The sequence below is a fragment of the Symphalangus syndactylus genome, chromosome 6, assembly GCF_028878055.3.
Source record: "Symphalangus syndactylus isolate Jambi chromosome 6, NHGRI_mSymSyn1-v2.1_pri, whole genome shotgun sequence".
NCBI classification, from domain to species: domain Eukaryota; kingdom Metazoa; phylum Chordata; class Mammalia; order Primates; family Hylobatidae; genus Symphalangus; species Symphalangus syndactylus.
Window position 1 is genome coordinate 151854007 of NC_072428.2, and position 19144 is coordinate 151873150.

Consider the following 19144-nt stretch of genomic DNA (forward strand, 5'->3'; position numbering starts at 1 on the left):
AAACTACACAGAAGCATTCTGTGAAACTTCTTTCTGATCTGAGCATTCAGCTAACAGAGTTAAACCATACTTTTGATTGAGCAGTTTTGAAACACTCTGTCTGTAGAAAATGCAACTGGACATTCGTAGCGCTAATTGGGTAATAGTGGAAAAAAGAATATGTTCAAATATAAACTACACAGAAGCATTGTATGAAACTTCTTTCTGTTCTGTGCATTCAACTAACAGAGTTGAACCTTACATTTGATTGAGCCTTTCTGAAACACTCTTTCTGTAGAAACTGCAATTGGACATTCTGAGCGCTAAGAGGCCTCTATTGGGAAAAATAATATCTTCAAATAAAAACTACACAGAAGCATTGTGTGAAACTTATTTCTGATATGTTCATTAAGCTAACAGAGTTAAACCATACTTTTGATTGCGCAGTTCTGAACACTCTTTCTGTAGAAAATACAAGTGGACATTCGGAGCGCTAAGAGTGTAATAGTGGAAAAAGGAATATATTCAAATATAAACTACACAGTAGCATTCTGTGAAAATTCTTTCTGTTCTGTGCATTCAACTAACAGAGTTGAACCTTACTTTTGATTGAGCCGTTCTGAAACACTCTTTCTGTAGAAACTGCAATTGGACATGCTAAGCGCTAAGAGGCCTACATTGGGAAAAAGAATATCTTCAAATAAAAACTACACAGATGCATTCTGTGAAACTTATTTCTGATCTGTAAATTCAGTTAAGAGAGATAAAACATATTTTTGATTGAGCAGTTATGAAACACTCTTTTTGTAGAAAATGCAAGTGGAGATTCGGAGCGCTAAGGGGGTAATAGTGGAAAAAGGAATGTCTTCAAATATAAACTACACAGAATCATTCGGTGAAACTTCTTTCTGATCTGTGCATTCAGCTAACAGAGTTAAACCATACTTTTGATTGAGCAGATCTGAACACTCTTTCTGTAGAAAATGCAACTGGACATTTGGAGCGCTAAGAGCGTAGTAGTGGAAAAAGGAATATATTCAAATATAAACTACACAGAAGCATTCTGTGAAACTTCTTTCTGATCTGAGCATTCAGCTAACAGAGTTAAACCATACTTTTGATTGAGCAGTTTGGAAACACTCTGTCTGTAGAAAATGCAACTGGACATTCGTAGCGCTAAGTGGGTAATAGTGGAAAAAAGAATATGTTCAAATATAAACTACACAGAAGCATTGTATGAAACTTCTTTCTGTTCTGTGCATTCAACTAACAGAGTTGAACCTTACTTTTGATTGAGCCGTTCTGAAACACTGTTTCTGTAGAAACTGCAATTGGACATTCTGAGCGCTAAGAAGCCTATATTGGGAAAAAGAATGTCTACAAATAAAAACTACACAGAAGAATTGTGTGAAACTTCTTTCTGTTCTGTTTGTTCAACTAAAAGAGTTGAACCTTAGTTTTGATTGAGCCGTTCTGAAACACTCTTTCTGTAGAAAATGCAAGTGGAGATTCGGAGCGCTAACAGGGTAATAGTGGAAAAAGGAATGTCTCCAAATATAAACTACACAGAATCATTCTGTGAAACTTCTTTCTGATCTGTGCATTCAGCTAACAGAGTTAAACCATACTTTTGATTGAGCAGATCTGAACACTCTTTCTGTAGAAAATGCAACTGGACATTTTGAGCGCTAAGAGAGTAGTAGTGGAAAAAGGAATATATTCAAATATAAACTACACAGAAGCATTCTGTGAAACTTCTTTCTGATCTGAGCATTCAGCTAACAGAGTTAAACCATACTTTTGATTGAGCAGTTTTGAAACACTCTGTCTGTAGAAAATGCAACTGGACATTCGTAGCGCTAATTGGGTAATAGTGGAAAAAAGAATATGTTCAAATATAAACTACACAGAAGCATTGTATGAAACTTCTTTCTGTTCTGTGCATTCAACTAACAGAGTTGAACCTTACATTTGATTGAGCCTTTCTGAAACACTCTTTCTGTAGAAACTGCAATTGGACATTCTGAGCGCTAAGAGGCCTCTATTGGGAAAAATAATATCTTCAAATAAAAACTACACAGAAGCATTGTGTGAAACTTATTTCTGATATGTTCATTAAGCTAACAGAGTTAAACCATACTTTTGATTGCGCAGTTCTGAACACTCTTTCTGTAGAAAATACAAGTGGACATTCGGAGCGCTAAGAGTGTAATAGTGGAAAAAGGAATATATTCAAATATAAACTACACAGTAGCATTCTGTGAAAATTCTTTCTGTTCTGTGCATTCAACTAACAGAGTTGAACCTTACTTTTGATTGAGCCGTTCTGAAACACTCTTTCTGTAGAAACTGCAATTGGACATGCTAAGCGCTAAGAGGCCTACATTGGGAAAAAGAATATCTTCAAATAAAAACTACACAGATGCATTCTGTGAAACTTATTTCTGATCTGTAAATTCAGTTAAGAGAGATAAAACATATTTTTGATTGAGCAGTTATGAAACACTCTTTTTGTAGAAAATGCAAGTGGAGATTCGGAGCGCTAAGGGGGTAATAGTGGAAAAAGGAATGTCTTCAAATATAAACTACACAGAATCATTCGGTGAAACTTCTTTCTGATCTGTGCATTCAGCTAACAGAGTTAAACCATACTTTTGATTGAGCAGATCTGAACACTCTTTCTGTAGAAAATGCAACTGGACATTTGGAGCGCTAAGAGCGTAGTAGTGGAAAAAGGAATATATTCAAATATAAACTACACAGAAGCATTCTGTGAAACTTCTTTCTGATCTGAGCATTCAGCTAACAGAGTTAAACCATACTTTTGATTGAGCAGTTTGGAAACACTCTGTCTGTAGAAAATGCAACTGGACATTCGTAGCGCTAAGTGGGTAATAGTGGAAAAAAGAATATGTTCAAATATAAACTACACAGAAGCATTGTATGAAACTTCTTTCTGTTCTGTGCATTCAACTAACAGAGTTGAACCTTACTTTTGATTGAGCCGTTCTGAAACACTGTTTCTGTAGAAACTGCAATTGGACATTCTGAGCGCTAAGAAGCCTATATTGGGAAAAAGAATGTCTACAAATAAAAACTACACAGAAGAATTGTGTGAAACTTCTTTCTGTTCTGTTTGTTCAACTAAAAGAGTTGAACCTTAGTTTTGATTGAGCCGTTCTGAAACACTCTTTCTGTAGAAAATGCAAGTGGAGATTCGGAGCGCTAACAGGGTAATAGTGGAAAAAGGAATGTCTCCAAATATAAACTACACAGAATCATTCTGTGAAACTTCTTTCTGATCTGTGCATTCAGCTAACAGAGTTAAACCATACTTTTGATTGAGCAGATCTGAACACTCTTTCTGTAGAAAATGCAACTGGACATTTTGAGCGCTAAGAGAGTAGTAGTGGAAAAAGGAATATATTCAAATATAAACTACACAGAAGCATTCTGTGAAACTTCTTTCTGATCTGAGCATTCAGCTAACAGAGTTAAACCATACTTTTGATTGAGCAGTTTTGAAACACTCTGTCTGTAGAAAATGCAACTGGACATTCGTAGCGCTAATTGGGTAATAGTGGAAAAAAGAATATGTTCAAATATAAACTACACAGAAGCATTGTATGAAACTTCTTTCTGTTCTGTGCATTCAACTAACAGAGTTGAACCTTACTTTTGATTGAGCCTTTCTGAAACACTCTTTCTGTAGAAACTGCAATTGTACATTCTGAGCGCTAAGAGGCCTCTATTGGGAAAAATAATATCTTCAAATAAAAACTACACAGAAGCATTGTGTGAAACTTATTTCTGATATGTTCATTAAGCTAACAGAGTTAAACCATACTTTTGATTGCGCAGTTCTGAACACTCTTTCTGTAGAAAATGCAAGTGGACATTCGGAGCGCTAAGAGTGTAATAGTGGAAAAAGGAATATATTCAAATATAAACTACACAGTAGCATTCTGTGAAAATTCTTTCTGTTCTGTGCATTCAACTAACAGAGTTGAACCTTACTTTTGATTGAGCCGTTCTGAAACACTCTTTCTGTAGAAACTGCAATTGGACATGCTAAGCGCTAAGAGGCCTACATTGGGAAAAAGAATATCTTCAAATAAAAACTACACAGATGCATTCTGTGAAACTTATTTCTGATCTGTAAATTCAGTTAAGAGAGATAAAACATATTTTTGATTGAGCAGTTATGAAACACTCTTTTTGTAGAAAATGCAAGTGGAGATTCGGAGCGCTAAGAGGGTAATAGTGGAAAAAGGAATGTCTTCAAATATAAACTACACAGAATCATTCGGTGAAACTTCTTTCTGATCTGTGCATTCAGCTAACAGAGTTAAACCATACTTTTGATTGAGCAGATCTGAACACTCTTTCTGTGGAAAATGCAACTGGACATTTGGAGCGCTAAGAGCGTAGTAGTGGAAAAAGGAATATATTCAAATATAAACTACACAGAAGCATTCTGTGAAACTTCTTTCTGATCTGAGCATTCAGCTAACAGAGTTAAACCATACTTTTGATTGAGCAGTTTGGAAACACTCTGTCTGTAGAAAATGCAACTGGACATTCGTAGCGCTAAGTGGGTAATAGTGGAAAAAAGAATATGTTCAAATATAAACTACACAGAAGCATTGTATGAAACATCTTTCTGTTCTGTGCATTCAACTAACAGAGTTGAACCTTACTTTTGATTGAGCCGTTCTGAAACACTGTTTCTGTAGAAACTGCAATTGGACATTCTGAGCGCTAAGAAGCCTATATTGGGATAAAGAATGTCTACAAATAAAAACTACACAGAAGAATTGTGTGAAACTTCTTTCTGTTCTGTTTGTTCAACTAAAAGAGTTGAACCTTAGTTTTGATTGAGCCGTTCTGAAACACTCTTTCTGTAGAAAATGCAAGTGGAGGTTCGGAGCGCTAACAGGGTAATAGTGGAAAAAGGAATGTCTCCAAATATAAACTACACAGAATCATTCTGTGAAACTTCTTTCTGATCTGTGCATTCAGCTAACAGAGTTAAACCATACTTTTGATTGAGCAGATCTGAACACTCTTTCTGTAGAAAATGCAACTGGACATTTGGAGCGCTAAGAGAGTAGTAGTGGAAAAAGGAATATATTCAAATATAAACTACACAGAAGCATTCTGTGAAACTTCTTTCTGATCTGAGCATTCAGCTAACAGAGTTAAACCATACTTTTGATTGAGCAGTTTTGAAACACTCTGTCTGTAGAAAATGCAACTGGACATTCGTAGCGCTAATTGGGTAATAGTGGAAAAAATAATATGTTCAAATATAAACTACACAGAAGCATTGTATGAAACTTCTTTCTGTTCTGTGCATTCAACTAACAGAGTTGAACCTTACTTTTGATTGAGCCTTTCTGAAACACTCTTTCTGTAGAAACTGCAATTGGACATTCTGAGCGCTAAGAGGCCTCTATTGGGAAAAATAATATCTTCAAATAAAAACTACACAGAAGCATTGTGTGAAACTTATTTCTGATATGTTCATTAAGCTAACAGAGTTAAACCATACTTTTGATTGCGCAGTTCTGAACACTCTTTCTGTAGAAAATGCAAGTGGACATTCGGAGCGTTAAGAGGGTAATAGTGGAAAAAGGAATATATTCAAATATAAACTGCACAGTAGCATTCTGTGAAAAATCTTTCTGTTCTGTGCATTCAACTAACAGAGTGGAACCTTACTTTTGATTGAGCCGTTCTGAAACACTCTTTCTGTAGAAACTGCAATTGGACATGCTAAGCGCTAGGAGGCCTACATTGGGAAAAAGAATATCTTCAAATAAAAACTACACAGATGCATTCTGTGAAACTTATTTCTGATCTGTAAATTCAGTTAACAGAGATAAAACATATTTTTGATTGAGCAGTTATGAAACACTCTTTTTGTAGAAAATGCAAGTGGAGGTTCGGAGCGCTAAGAGGGTAATAGTGGAAACAGGAATGTCTTCAAATATAAACTACACAGAATCATTCGGTGAAACTTCTTTCTGATCTGTGCATTCAGCTAACAGAGTTAAACCATACTTTTGATTGAGCATATCTGAACACTCTTTCTGTGGAAAATGCAACTGGACATTTGGAGCGCTAAGAGCGTAGTAGTGGAAAAAGGAATATATTCAAATATAAACTACACAGAAGCATTCTGTGAAACTTCTTTCTGATCTGAGCATTCAGCTAACAGAGTTAAACCATACTTTTGATTGAGCAGTTTGGAAACACTCTGTCTGTAGAAAATGCAACTGGACATTCGTAGCGCTAAGTGGGTAATAGTGGAAAAAAGAATATGTTCAAATATAAACTACACAGAAGCATTGTATGAAACTTCTTTCTGTTCTGTGCATTCAACTAACAGAGTTGAACCTTACTTTTGATTGAGCCGTTCTGAAACACTGTTTCTGTAGAAACTGCAATTGGACATTCTGAGCGCTAAGAAGCCTATATTGGGAAAAAGAATGTCTACAAATAAAAACTACACAGAAGAATTGTGTGAAACTTCTTTCTGTTCTGTTTGTTCAACTAAAAGAGTTGAACCTTAGTTTTGATTGAGCCGTTCTGAAACACTCTTTCTGTAGAAAATGCAAGTGGAGATTCGGAGTGCTAAGAGGGTAATAGTGGAAAAAGGAAGGTCTCCAAATATAAACTACACAGAATCATTCTGTGAAACTTCTTTCTGATCTGTGCATTCAGCTAATAGAGTTAAACCATACTTTTGATTGAGCAGATCTGAACACTCTTTCTGTAGAAAATGCAACTGGACATTTGGAGCGCTAAGAGAGTAGTAGTGGAAAAAGGAATATATTCAAATATAAACTACACAGAAGCATTCTGTGCAACTTCTTTCTGATCTGAGCATTCAGCTAACAGAGTTAAACCATACTTTTGATTGAGCAGTTTTGAAACACTCTGTCTGTAGAAAATGCAACTGGACATTCGTAGAGCTAAGAGGGTAATAGTGGAAAAAGGAATATATACAAATATAAACTACACAGTAGCATTCTGTGAAAATACTTTCTGTTCTGTGCATTCAACTAACAGAGTTGAACCTTACTTTTGATTGAGCCGTTCTGAAACACTCTTTCTGTAGAAACTGCAGTTGGACATGCTAAGCGCTAAGAGGCCTACATTGGGAAAAAGAATATCTTCAAATAAAAACTACACAGATGCATTCTGTGAAACTTTTTTCTGATCTGTAAATTCAGTTAACAGAGATAAAACATATTTTTGATTGAGCAGTTATGAAACACTCTTTTTGTAGAAAATGCAAGTGGAGATTCGGAGCGCTAAGAGGGTAATAGTGGAAAAAGGAATGTCTTCAAATATAAACTACACGGAATCATTCGGTGAAACTTCTTTCTGATCTGTGCATTCAGCTAACAGAGTTAAAACATACTTTTGATTGAGCAGATCTGAACACTCTTTCTGTAGAAAATGCAACTGGACATTTGGAGCGCTAAGAGCGTAGTAGTGGAAAAAGTAATATATTCAAATATAAACTACACAGAAGCATTCTGTGAAACTTCTTTCTGATCTGAGCATTCAGCTAACAGAGTTTAACCATACATTTGATTGAGCAGTTTTGAAACACTCTGTCTGTAGAAAATGCAACTGGACATTCGTAGCGCTAAGAGGGTAATAGTGGAAAAAGGAATATATTCAAATATAAACTACACAGTAGCATTCTGTGAAAATACTTTCTGTTCTGTGCATTCAACTAACAGAGTTGAACCTTACTTTTGATTGAGCCGTTCTGAAACACTCTTTCTGTAGAAACTGCAGTTGGACATCCTAAGCGCTAAGAGGCCTACATTGGGAAAAAGAATATCTTCAAATAAAAACTACACAGATGCATTCTGTGAAACTTATTTCTGATCTGTAAATTCAGTTAACAGAGATAAAACATATTTTTGATTGAGCAGTTATGAAACACTCTTTTTGTAGAAAATGCAATTGGAGATTCGGAGCGCTAAGAGGGTAATAGTGGAAAAAGGAATGTCTTCAAATATAAACTACACAGAATCATTCGGTGAAACTTCTTTCAGATCTGTGCATTCAGCTAACAGAGTTAAACCATACTTTTGATTGAGCAGATCTGAACACTCTTTCTGTAGAAAATGCAACTGGACATTTGGAGCGCTAAGAGCGTAGTAGTGGAAAAAGGAATATATTCAAATATAAACTACACAGAAGCATTCTGTGAAACTTCTTTCTGATCTGAGCATTCAGCTAACAGAGTTAAACCATACTTTTGATTGAGCAGTTTGGAAACACTCTGTCTGTAGAAAATGCAACTGGACATTCATAGCGCTAAGTGGGTAATAGTGGAAACAAGAATAGGTTCAAATATAAACTACACAGAAGCATTGTATGAAACTTCTTTCTGTTCTGTGCATTCAACTAACAGAGTTGAACCTTACTTTTGATTGAGCAGTTCTGAAACACTCTTTCTGTAGAAACTGCAATTGGACATTCTGAGCGCTAAGAGGCCTATATGGGGAAAAAGAATGTCTACAAATAAATACTACACAGAAGAATTGTGTGAAACTTCTTTCTGTTCTGTTTGTTCAACTAAAAGATTTGAACCTTAGTTTTGATTGAGCCGTTCTGAAACACTCTTTCTGTAGAAAATGCAAGTGGAGATTCGGAGCGCTAAGAGGGTAATAGTGGAAAATGGAAGGTCTCCAAATATAAACTACACAGAATCATTCTGTGAAACTTCTTTCTGATCTGTGCATTCAGCTAATAGAGTTAAACCATACTTTTGATTGAGCAGATCTGAACACTCTTTCTGTAGAAAATGCAACTGGACATTTGGAGCGCTAAGAGTGTAGTAGTGGAAAAAGGAATATATTCAAATATAAACTACACAGAAGCATTCTGTGAAACTTCTTTCTGATCTGAGCATTCAGCTAACAGAGTTAAACCATACTTTTGATTGAGCAGTTTTGAAACACTCTGTCTGTAGAAAATGCAACTGGACATTCGTAGCGCCAAGTGGGTTATAGTGGAAAAAAGAATATGTTCAAATATAAACTACACAGAAGCATTGTATGAAACTACTTTCTGTTCTGTGCATTCAACTAACAGAGTTGAACCTTACTTTTGATTGAGCCTTTCTGAAACACTCTTTCTGTAGAAACTGCAATTGGACATTCTGAGCGCTAAGAGGCCTCTATTGGGAAAAATAATATCTTCAAATAAAAACTACACAGAAGCATTGTGTGAAACTTATTTCTGATATGTTCATTAAGCTAACAGAGTTAAACCATACTTTTGATTGCGCAGTTCTGAACACTCTTTCTGTAGAAAATGCAAGTGGACATTCGGAGCGCTAAGAGGGTAATAGTGGAAAAAGGAATATATTCAAATATAAACTACACAGTAGCATTCTGTGAAAATACTTTCTGTTCTGTGCATTCAACTAACAGAGTTGAACCTTACTTTTGATTGAGCCGTTCTGAAACACTCTTTCTGTAGAAACTGCAATTGGACATGCTAAGCGCTAAGAGGCCTACATTGGGAAAAAGAATATCTTCAAATAAAAACTACACAGATGCATTCTGTGAAACTTATTTCTGATCTGTAAATTCAGTTAACAGAGATAAAACATATTTTTGATTGAGCAGTTATGAAACACTCTTTTTGTAGAAAATGCAAGTGGAGATTCGGAGCGCTAAGAGGGTAATAGTGGAAAAAGGAATGTCTTCAAATATAAACTACACGGAATCATTCGGTGAAACTTCTTTCTGATCTGTGCATTCAGCTAACAGAGTTAAACCATACTTTTGATTGAGCAGATCTGAACACTCTTTCTGTAGAAAATGCAACTGGACAATTGGAGCGCTAAGAGCGTAGTAGTGGAAAAACAATATATTCAAATATAAACTACACAGAAGCATTCTGTGAAACTTCTTTCTGATCTGAGCATTCAGCTAACAGAGTTAAACCATACTTTTGATTGAGCAGTTTTGAAACACTCTGTCTGTAGAAAATGCAACTGGACATTCGTAGCGCTAAGTCGGTAATAGTGGAAAAAAGAATATGTTCAAATATAAACTACACAGAAGCATTGTATGAAACTTCTTTCTGTTCTGTGCATTCAACTAACAGAGTTGAACCTTACTTTTGATTGAGCCTTTCTGAAACACTCTTTCTGTAGAAACTGCAATTGGACATTCTGAGCGCTAAGAGGCCTCTATTGGGAAAAATAATATCTTCAAATAAAAACTACACAGAAGCATTGTGTGAAACTTATTTCTGATATGTTCATTAAGCTAACAGGGTTAAACCATACTTTTGATTGCGCAGTTCTGAACACTCTTTCTGTAGAAAATGCAAGTGGACATTCGGAGCGTTAAGAGGGTAATAGTGGAAAAAGGAATATATTCAAATATAAACTGCACAGTAGCATTCTGTGAAAATTCTTTCTGTTCTGTGCATTCAACTAACAGAGTGGAACCTTACTTTTGATTGAGCCTTTCTGAAACACTCTTTCTGTAGAAACTGCAATTGGACATGCTAAGCGCTAGGAGGCCTACATTGGGAAAAAGAATATCTTCAAATAAAAACTACACAGATGCATTCTGTGAAACATATTTCTGATCTGTAAATTCAGTTAACAGAGATAAAACATATTTTTGATTGAGCAGTTATGAAACACTCTTTTTGTAGAAAATGCAAGTGGAGATTCGGAGCGCTAAGAGGCTAATAGTGGAAAAAGGAATGTCTTCAAATATAAACTACACAGAATCATTCGGTGAAACTTCTTTCAGATCTGTGCATTCAGCTAACAGAGTTAAACCATACTTTTGATTGAGCAGATCTGAACACTCTTTCTGTAGAAAATGCAACTGGACATTTGGAGCGCTAAGAGCGTAGTAGTGGAAAAAGGAATATATTCAAATATAAACTACACAGAAGCATTCTGTGAAACTTCTTTCTGATCTGAGCATTCAGCTAACAGAGTTAAACCATACTTTTGATTGAGCAGTTTGGAAACACTCTGTCTGTAGAAAATGCAACTGGACATTCATAGCGCTAAGTGGGTAATAGTGGAAACAAGAATAGGTTCAAATATAAACTACACAGAAGCATTGTATGAAATTTCTTTCTGTTCTGTGCATTCAACTAACAGAGTTGAACCTTACTTTTGATTGAGCAGTTCTGAAACACTCTTTCTGTAGAAACTGCAATTGGACATTCTGAGCGCTAAGAGGCCTATATTGGGAAAAAGAATGTCTACAAATAAAAACTACACAGATGCATTCTGTGAAACTTATTTCTGATCTGTAAATTCAGTTAAGAGATATAAAACATATTTTTGATTGAGCAGTTATGAAACACTCTTTTTGTAGAAAATGCAAGTGGAGATTCGGAGCGCTAAGAGGGTAATAGTGGAAAAAGGAATGTCTTCAAATATAAACTACACAGAATCATTCGGTGAAACTTCTTTCTTATCTGTGCATTCAGCTAACAGAGTTAAACAATACTTTTGATTGAGCAGATCTGAACACTCTTTCTGTAGAAAATGCAACTGGACATTTAGAGCGCTAAGAGCGTAGTAGTGGAAAAAGGAATATATTCAAATATAAACTACACAGAAGCATTCTGTGAAACTTCTTTCTGATCTGAGCATTCAGCTAACAGAGTTAAACCATACTTTTGATTGAGCAGTTTTGAAACACTCTGTCTGTAGAAAATGCAACTGGACATTCGTAGCGCCAAGTGGGTTACAGTGGAAAAAAGAATATATTCAAATATAAACTACACAGAAACATTGTATGAAACTTCTTTCTGTTCTGTGCATTCAACTAACAGAGTTGAACCTTACTTTTGATTGAGCCTTTCTGAAACACTCTTTCTGTAGAAACTGCAATTGGACATTCTGAGCGCTAAGAGGCCTCTATTGGGAAAAATAATATCTTCAAATAAAAACTACACAGAAGCATTGTGTGAAACTTATTTCTGATATGTTCATTAAGCTAACAGAGTTAAACCATACTTTTGAATGCGCAGTTCTGAACACTCTTTCTGTAGAAAATGCAAGTGGACATTCGGAGCGCTAAGAGGGTAATAGTGGAAAAAGGAATATATTCAAATATAAACTACACAGTAGCATTCTGTGAAAATTCTTTCTGTTCTGTGCATTCAACTAACAGAGTTGAACCTTACTTTTGATTGAGCCGTTCTGAAACACTCTTTCTGTAGAAACTGCAATTGGACATGCTAAGCGCTAAGAGGCCTACATTGGGAAAAAGAATATCTTCAAATAAAAACTACACAGATGCATTCTGTGAAACATTTTTCTGATCTGTAAATTCAGTTAACAGAGATAAAACATATTTTTGATTGAGCAGTTATGAAACACTCTTTTTGTAGAAAATGCAAGTGGAGATTCGGAGCGCTAAGAGGGTAATAGTGGAAAAAGGAATGTCTTCAAATATAAACTACACGGAATCATTCGGTGAAACTTCTTTCTGATCTGTGCATTCAGCTAACAGAGTTAAAACATACTTTTGATTGAGCAGATCTGAACACTCTTTCTGTAGAAAATGCAACTGGACATTTGGAGCGCTAAGAGCGTAGCAGTGGAAAAAGTAATATATTCAAATATAAACTACACAGAAGCATTCTGTGAAACTTCTTTCTGATCTGAGCATTCAGCTAACAGAGTTAAACCATACATTTGATTGAGCAGTTTTGAAACACTCTGTCTGTAGAAAATGCAACTGGACATTCGTAGCGCTAAGAGGGTAATAGTGGAAAAAGGAATATATTCAAATATAAAATACACAGTAGCATTCTGTGAAAATACTTTCTGTTCTGTGCATTCAACTAACAGAGTTGAACCCTACTTTTGATTGAGCCGTTCTGAAACACTCTTTCTGTAGAAGCTGCAATTGGACATGCTAAGCGCTCAGAGGCCTACATTGGGAAAAAGAATATCTTCAAATAAAAACTACACAGATGCATTCTGTGAAACTTATTTCTGATCTGTAAATTCAGTTAACAGAGATAAAACATATTTTTGATTGAGCAGTTATGAAACACTCTTTTTGTAGAAAATGCAAGTGGAGATTCGGAGCGTTAAGAGGGTAATAGTGGAAAAAGGAATGTCTTCAAATATAAACTACACGGAATCATTCGGTGAAACTTCTTTCTGATCTGTGCATTCAGCTAACAGAGTTAAACCATACTTTTGATTGAGCAGATCTGAACACTCTTTCTGTAGAAAATGCAACTGGACAATTGGAGCGCTAAGAGCGTAGTAGTGGAAAAACAATATATTCAAATATAAACTACACAGAAGCATTCTGTGAAACTTCTTTCTGATCTGAGCATTCAGCTAACAGAGTTAAACCATACTTTTGATTGAGCAGTTTTGAAACACTCTGTCTGTAGAAAATGCAACTGGACATTCGTAGCGCTATGTCGGTAATAGTGGAAAAAAGAATATGTTCAAATATAATCTACACAGAAGCATTGTATGAAACTTCTTTCTGTTCTGTGCATTCAACTAACAGAGTTGAACCTTACTTTTGATTGAGCCTTTCTGAAAAACTCTTTCTGTAGAAACTGCAATTGGACATTCTGAGCGCTAAGAGGCCTCTATTGGGAAAAATAATATCTTCAAATAAAAACTACACAGAAGCATTGTGTGAAACTTATTTCTGATATGTTCATTAAGCTAACAGGGTTAAACCATACTTTTGATTGCGCAGTTCTGAACACTCTTTCTGTAGAAAATGCAAGTGGACATTCGGAGCGTTAAGAGGGTAATAGTGGAAAAAGGAATATATTCAAATATAAACTACACAGAAGCATTCTGTGAAACTTCTTTCTGATCTGAGCATTCAGCTAACAGAGTTAAACCATACTTTTGATTGAGCAGTTTTGAAACACTCTGTCTGTAGAAAATGCAACTGGACATACGTAGCGCCAAGTGGGTTATAGTGGAAAAAAGAATATGTTCAAATATAAACTACACAGAAACATTGTATGAAACTTCTTTCTGTTCTGTGCATTCAACTAACAGAGTTGAACCTTACTTTTGATTGAGCCTTTCTGAAACACTCTTTCTGTAGAAACTGCAATTGGACATTCTGAGCGCTAAGAGGCCTCTATTGGGAAAAATAATATCTTCAAATAAAAACTACACAGAAGCATTGTGTGAAACTTATTTCTGATATGTTCATTAAGCTAACAGAGTTAAACCATACTTTTGATTGCGCAGTTCTGAACACTCTTTCTGTAGAAAATGCAAGTGGACATTCGGAGCGCTAAGAGGGTAATAGTGGAAAAAGGAATATAGTCAAATATAAACTACACAGTAGCATTCTGTGAAAATTCTTTCTGTTCTGTGCATTCAACTAACAGAGTTGAACCTTACTTTTGATTGAGCCGTTCTGAAACACTCTTTCTGTAGAAACTGCAATTGGACATGCTAAGCGCTAAGAGGCCTACATTGGGAAAAAGAATATCTTCAAATAAAAACTACACAGATGCATTCTGTGAAACTTTTTTCTGATCTGTAAATTCAGTTAACAGAGATAAAACATATTTTTGATTGAGCAGTTATGAAACACTCTTTTTGTAGAAAATGCAAGTGGAGATTCGGAGCGCTAAGAGGGTAATAGTGGAAAAAGGAATGTCTTCAAATAGAAACTACACGGAATCATTCGGTGAAACTTCTTTCTGATCTGTGCATTCAGCTAACAGAGTTAAAACATACTTTTGATTGAGCAGATCTGAACACTCTTTCTGTAGAAAATGCAACTGGACATTTGGAGCGCTAAGAGCGTAGTAGTGGAAAAAGTAATATATTCAAATATAAACTACACAGAAGCATTCTGCGAAACTTCTTTCTGATCTGAGCATTCAGCTAACAGAGTTAAACCAAACATTTGATTGAGCAGTTTTGAAACACTCTGTCTGTAGAAAATGCAACTGGACATTCGTAGCGCTAAGAGGGTAATAGTGGAAAAAGGAATATATTCAAATATAAACTACACAGTAGCATTCTGTGAAAATACTTTCTGTTCTGTGCATTCAACTAACAGAGTTGAACCTTACTTTTGATTGAGCCGTTCTGAAACACTCTTTCTGTAGAAACTGCAATTGGACATTCTGAGCGCTAAGAGGCCTATATTGGGAAAAAGAATGTCTACAAATAAATACTACACAGAAGAATTGTGTGAAACTTCTTTCTGTTCTGTTTGTTCAACTAAAAGATTTGAACCTTAGTTTTGATTGAGCCGTTCTGAAACACTCTTTCTGTAGAAAATGCAAGTGGAGATTCGGAGCGCTAAGAGGGTAATAGTGGAAAAAGGAAGGTCTCCAAATATAAACTACACAGAATCATTCTGTGAAACTTCTTTCAGATCTGTGCATTCAGCTAATAGAGTTAAACCATACTTTTGATTGAGCAGATCTGAACACTCTTTCTGTAGAAAATGCAACTGGACATTTGGAGCGCTAAGAGAGTAGTAGTGGAAAAAGGAATATATTCAAATATAAACTACACAGAAGCATTCTGTGAAACTTCTTTCTGATCTGAGCATTCAGCTAACAGAGTTAAACCATACTTTTGATTGAGCACTTTTGAAACACTCTGTCTGTAGAAAATGCAACTGGACATTCGTAGCGCTAAGTGGGTAATAGTGGAAAAAAGAATATGTTCAAATATAAACTACACAGAAGCATTCTGTGAAACTTCTTGCTGTTCTGTGCTTTCAACTAACAGAGTTGAACCTTACTTTTGATTGAGCCGTTCTGAAACACTCTTTCTGTAGAAACTGCAATTGGACATTCTGAGCGCTAAGAGGCCTATATTGGGAAAAAGAATGTCTACAAATAAAAACTACACAGAAGAATTGTGTGAAACTTCTTTCTGTTCTGTTTGTTCAACTAAAAGAGTTGAACCTTAGTTTTGATTGAGCCGTTCTGAAACACTCTTTCTGTAGAAAATGCAAGTGGAGATTCGGAGCGCTAAGAGGGTAATAGTGGAAAAAGGAATGTCTCCAAATATAAACTACACAGAATCATTCTGTGAAACTTCTTTCTGATCTGTGCATTCAGGTAACAGAGTTAAACCATACTTTTGATTGAGCAGATCTGAACACTCTTTATGTAGAAAATGCAACTGGACATTTGGAGCGCTAAGAGAGTAGTAGTGGAAAAAGGAATATATTCAAATAAAAACTACACAGAAGCATTCTGTGAAACTTCTTTCTGATCTGAGCATTCAGCTAATAGAGTTAAACCATACTTTTGATTGAGCAGTTTTGAAACACTCTGTCTGTAGAAAATGCAACTGGACATTCGTAGCGCTAAGTGGGTAATAGTGGAAAAAAGAATATGTTCAAATATAAACTACACAGAAGCATTGTATGAAACTTCTTTCTGTTCTGTGCATTCAACTAACAGAGTTGAACCTTACTTTTGATTCAGCCTTTCTGAAAAACTCTTTCTGTAGAAACTGCAATTGGACATTCTGAGCGCTAAGAGGCCTCTATTGGGAAAAATAATATCTTCAAATAAAAACTACACAGAAGCATTGTGTGAAACTTATTTCTGATATGTTCATTAAGCTAACAGAGTTAAACCATACTTTTGATTGCGCAGTTCTGAACACTCTTTCTGTAGAAAATGCAAGTGGACATTCGGAGCGCTAAGAGGGTAATAGTGGAAAAAGGAATATATTCAAATATAAACTACACAGTAGCATTCTGTGAAAATTCTTTCTGTTCTGTGCATTCAACTAACAGAGTTGAACCTTACTTTTGATTGAGCCGTTCTGAAACACTCTTTCTGTAGAAACTGCAATTGGACATGCTAAGCGCTAAGAGGCCTACATTGGGAAAAAGAATATCTTCAAATAAAAACTACACAGATGCATTCTGTGAAACTTATTTCTGATCTGTAAATTCAGTTAACAGAGATAAAACATATTTTTGATTGAGCAGTTATGAAACACTCTTTTTGTAGAAAATGCAAGTGGAGATTCGGAGCGCTAAGAGGGTAATAGTGGAAAAAGGAATGTCTTCAAATATAAACTACACGGAATCATTCGGTGAAACTTCTTTCTGATCTGTGCATTCAGCTAACAGGGTTAAACCATACTTTTGATTGAGCAGATCTGAACACTCTTTCTGTAGAAAATGCAACTGGACAATTGGAGCGCTAAGAGCGTAGTAGTGGAAAAACAATATATTCAAATATAAACTACACAGAAGCATTCTGTGAAACTTCTTTCTGATCTGAGCATTCCGCTAACAGAGTTAAACCATACTTTGGATTGAGCAGTTTTGAAACACTCTGTCTGTAGAAAATGCAACTGGACATTCGTAGCGCTAAGTGGGTAATAGTGGAAAAGAGAATATGTTCAAATATAAACTACACAGAAGCATTGTATGAAACTTCTTTCTGTTCTGTGCATTCAACTAACAGAGTTGAACGTTACTTTTGATTGAGCCTTTCTGAAACACTCTTTCTGTAGAAACTGCAATTGGACATTCTGAGCTCTAAGAGGCCTCTATTGGGAAAAATAATATCTTCAAATAAAAACTACACAGAAGCATTGTGTGAAACTTATTTCTGATATGTTCATTAAGCTAACAGGGTTAAACCATACTTTTGATTGCGCAGTTCTGAACACTCTTTCTGTAGAAAATGCAAGTGGACATTCGGAGCGTTAAGAGGGTAATAGTGGAAAAAGGAATATATTCAAATATAAACTGCACAGTAGCATTCTGTGAAAATTCTTTCTGTTCTGTGCATTCAACTAACAGAGTGGAACCTTACTTTTGATTGAGCCGTTCTGAAACACTCTTTCTGTAGAAACTGCAATTGGACATGCTAAGCGCTAGGAGGCCTACATTGGGAAAAAGAATATCTTCAAATAAAAACTACACAGATGCATTCTGTCAAACTTATTTCTGATCTGTAAATTCAGTTAACAGAGATAAAACATATTTTTGATTGAGCAGTTATGAAACACTCTTTTTGTAGAAAATGCAAGTGGAGATTCGGAGCGCTAAGAGGCTAATAGTGGAAAAAGGAATGTCTTCAAATATAAACTACACAGAATCATTCGGTGAAACTTCTTTCTGATCTGTGCATTCAGCTAACAGAGTTAAACCATACTTTTGATTGAGCAGATCTGAACACTCTTTCTGTAGAAAATGCAACTGGACATTTGGAGCGCTAAAAGCGTAGTAGTGGAAAAAGGAATATATTCAAATATAAACTACACAGAAGCATTCTGTGAAACTTCTTTCTGATCTGAGCATTCAGCTAACAGAGTTAAACCATACTTTTGATTGAGCAGTTTTGAAACACTCTGTCTGTAGAAAATGCAACTGGACATTCGTAGCGCTAAGTGGGTAATAGTGGAAAAAAGAATATGTTCAAATATAAACTACACAGAAGCATTGTATGAAACTTCTTTCTGTTCTGTGCATTCAACTAACAGAGTTGAACCTTACTTTTGATTGAGCCGTTCTGAAACACTCTTTCTGTAGAAACTGCAATTGGACATTCTGAGCGCTAAGAGGCCTATATTGGGAAAAAGAATGTCTACAAATAAAAACTACACAGAAGAATTGTGTGAAACTTCTTTCTGTTCTGTTCGTTCAACTAAAAGAGTTGAACCTTAGTTTTGATTGAGCCGTTCTGAAACACTCTTTCTGTAGAAATTGAAGTGGAGATTCGGAGCGCTAAGAGGGTAATAGTGGAAAAAGGAATGTCTCCAAATATAAACTACACAGAATCATTCTGTGAAACTTCTTTCTGTTCTGTGCATTCAACTAACAGAGTTGAACCTTACTTTTGATTGAGGCTTTCTGAAACACTCTTTCTGTAGAAACTGCAATTGGACATTCTGATCGCTAAGAGGCCTCTATTGGGAAAAATAATATCTTCAAATAAAAACTACACAGAAGCATTGTGTGAAACTTATTTCTGATATGTTCATTAAGCTAACAGAGTTAAACCATACTTTTGATTGCGCAGTTCTGAACACTCTTTCTGTAGAAAATGCAAGTGGACATTCGGAGCGCTAAGAGGGTAATAGTGGAAAAAGGAATATATTCAAATATAAACTACACAGAATCATTTTGTGAAACTT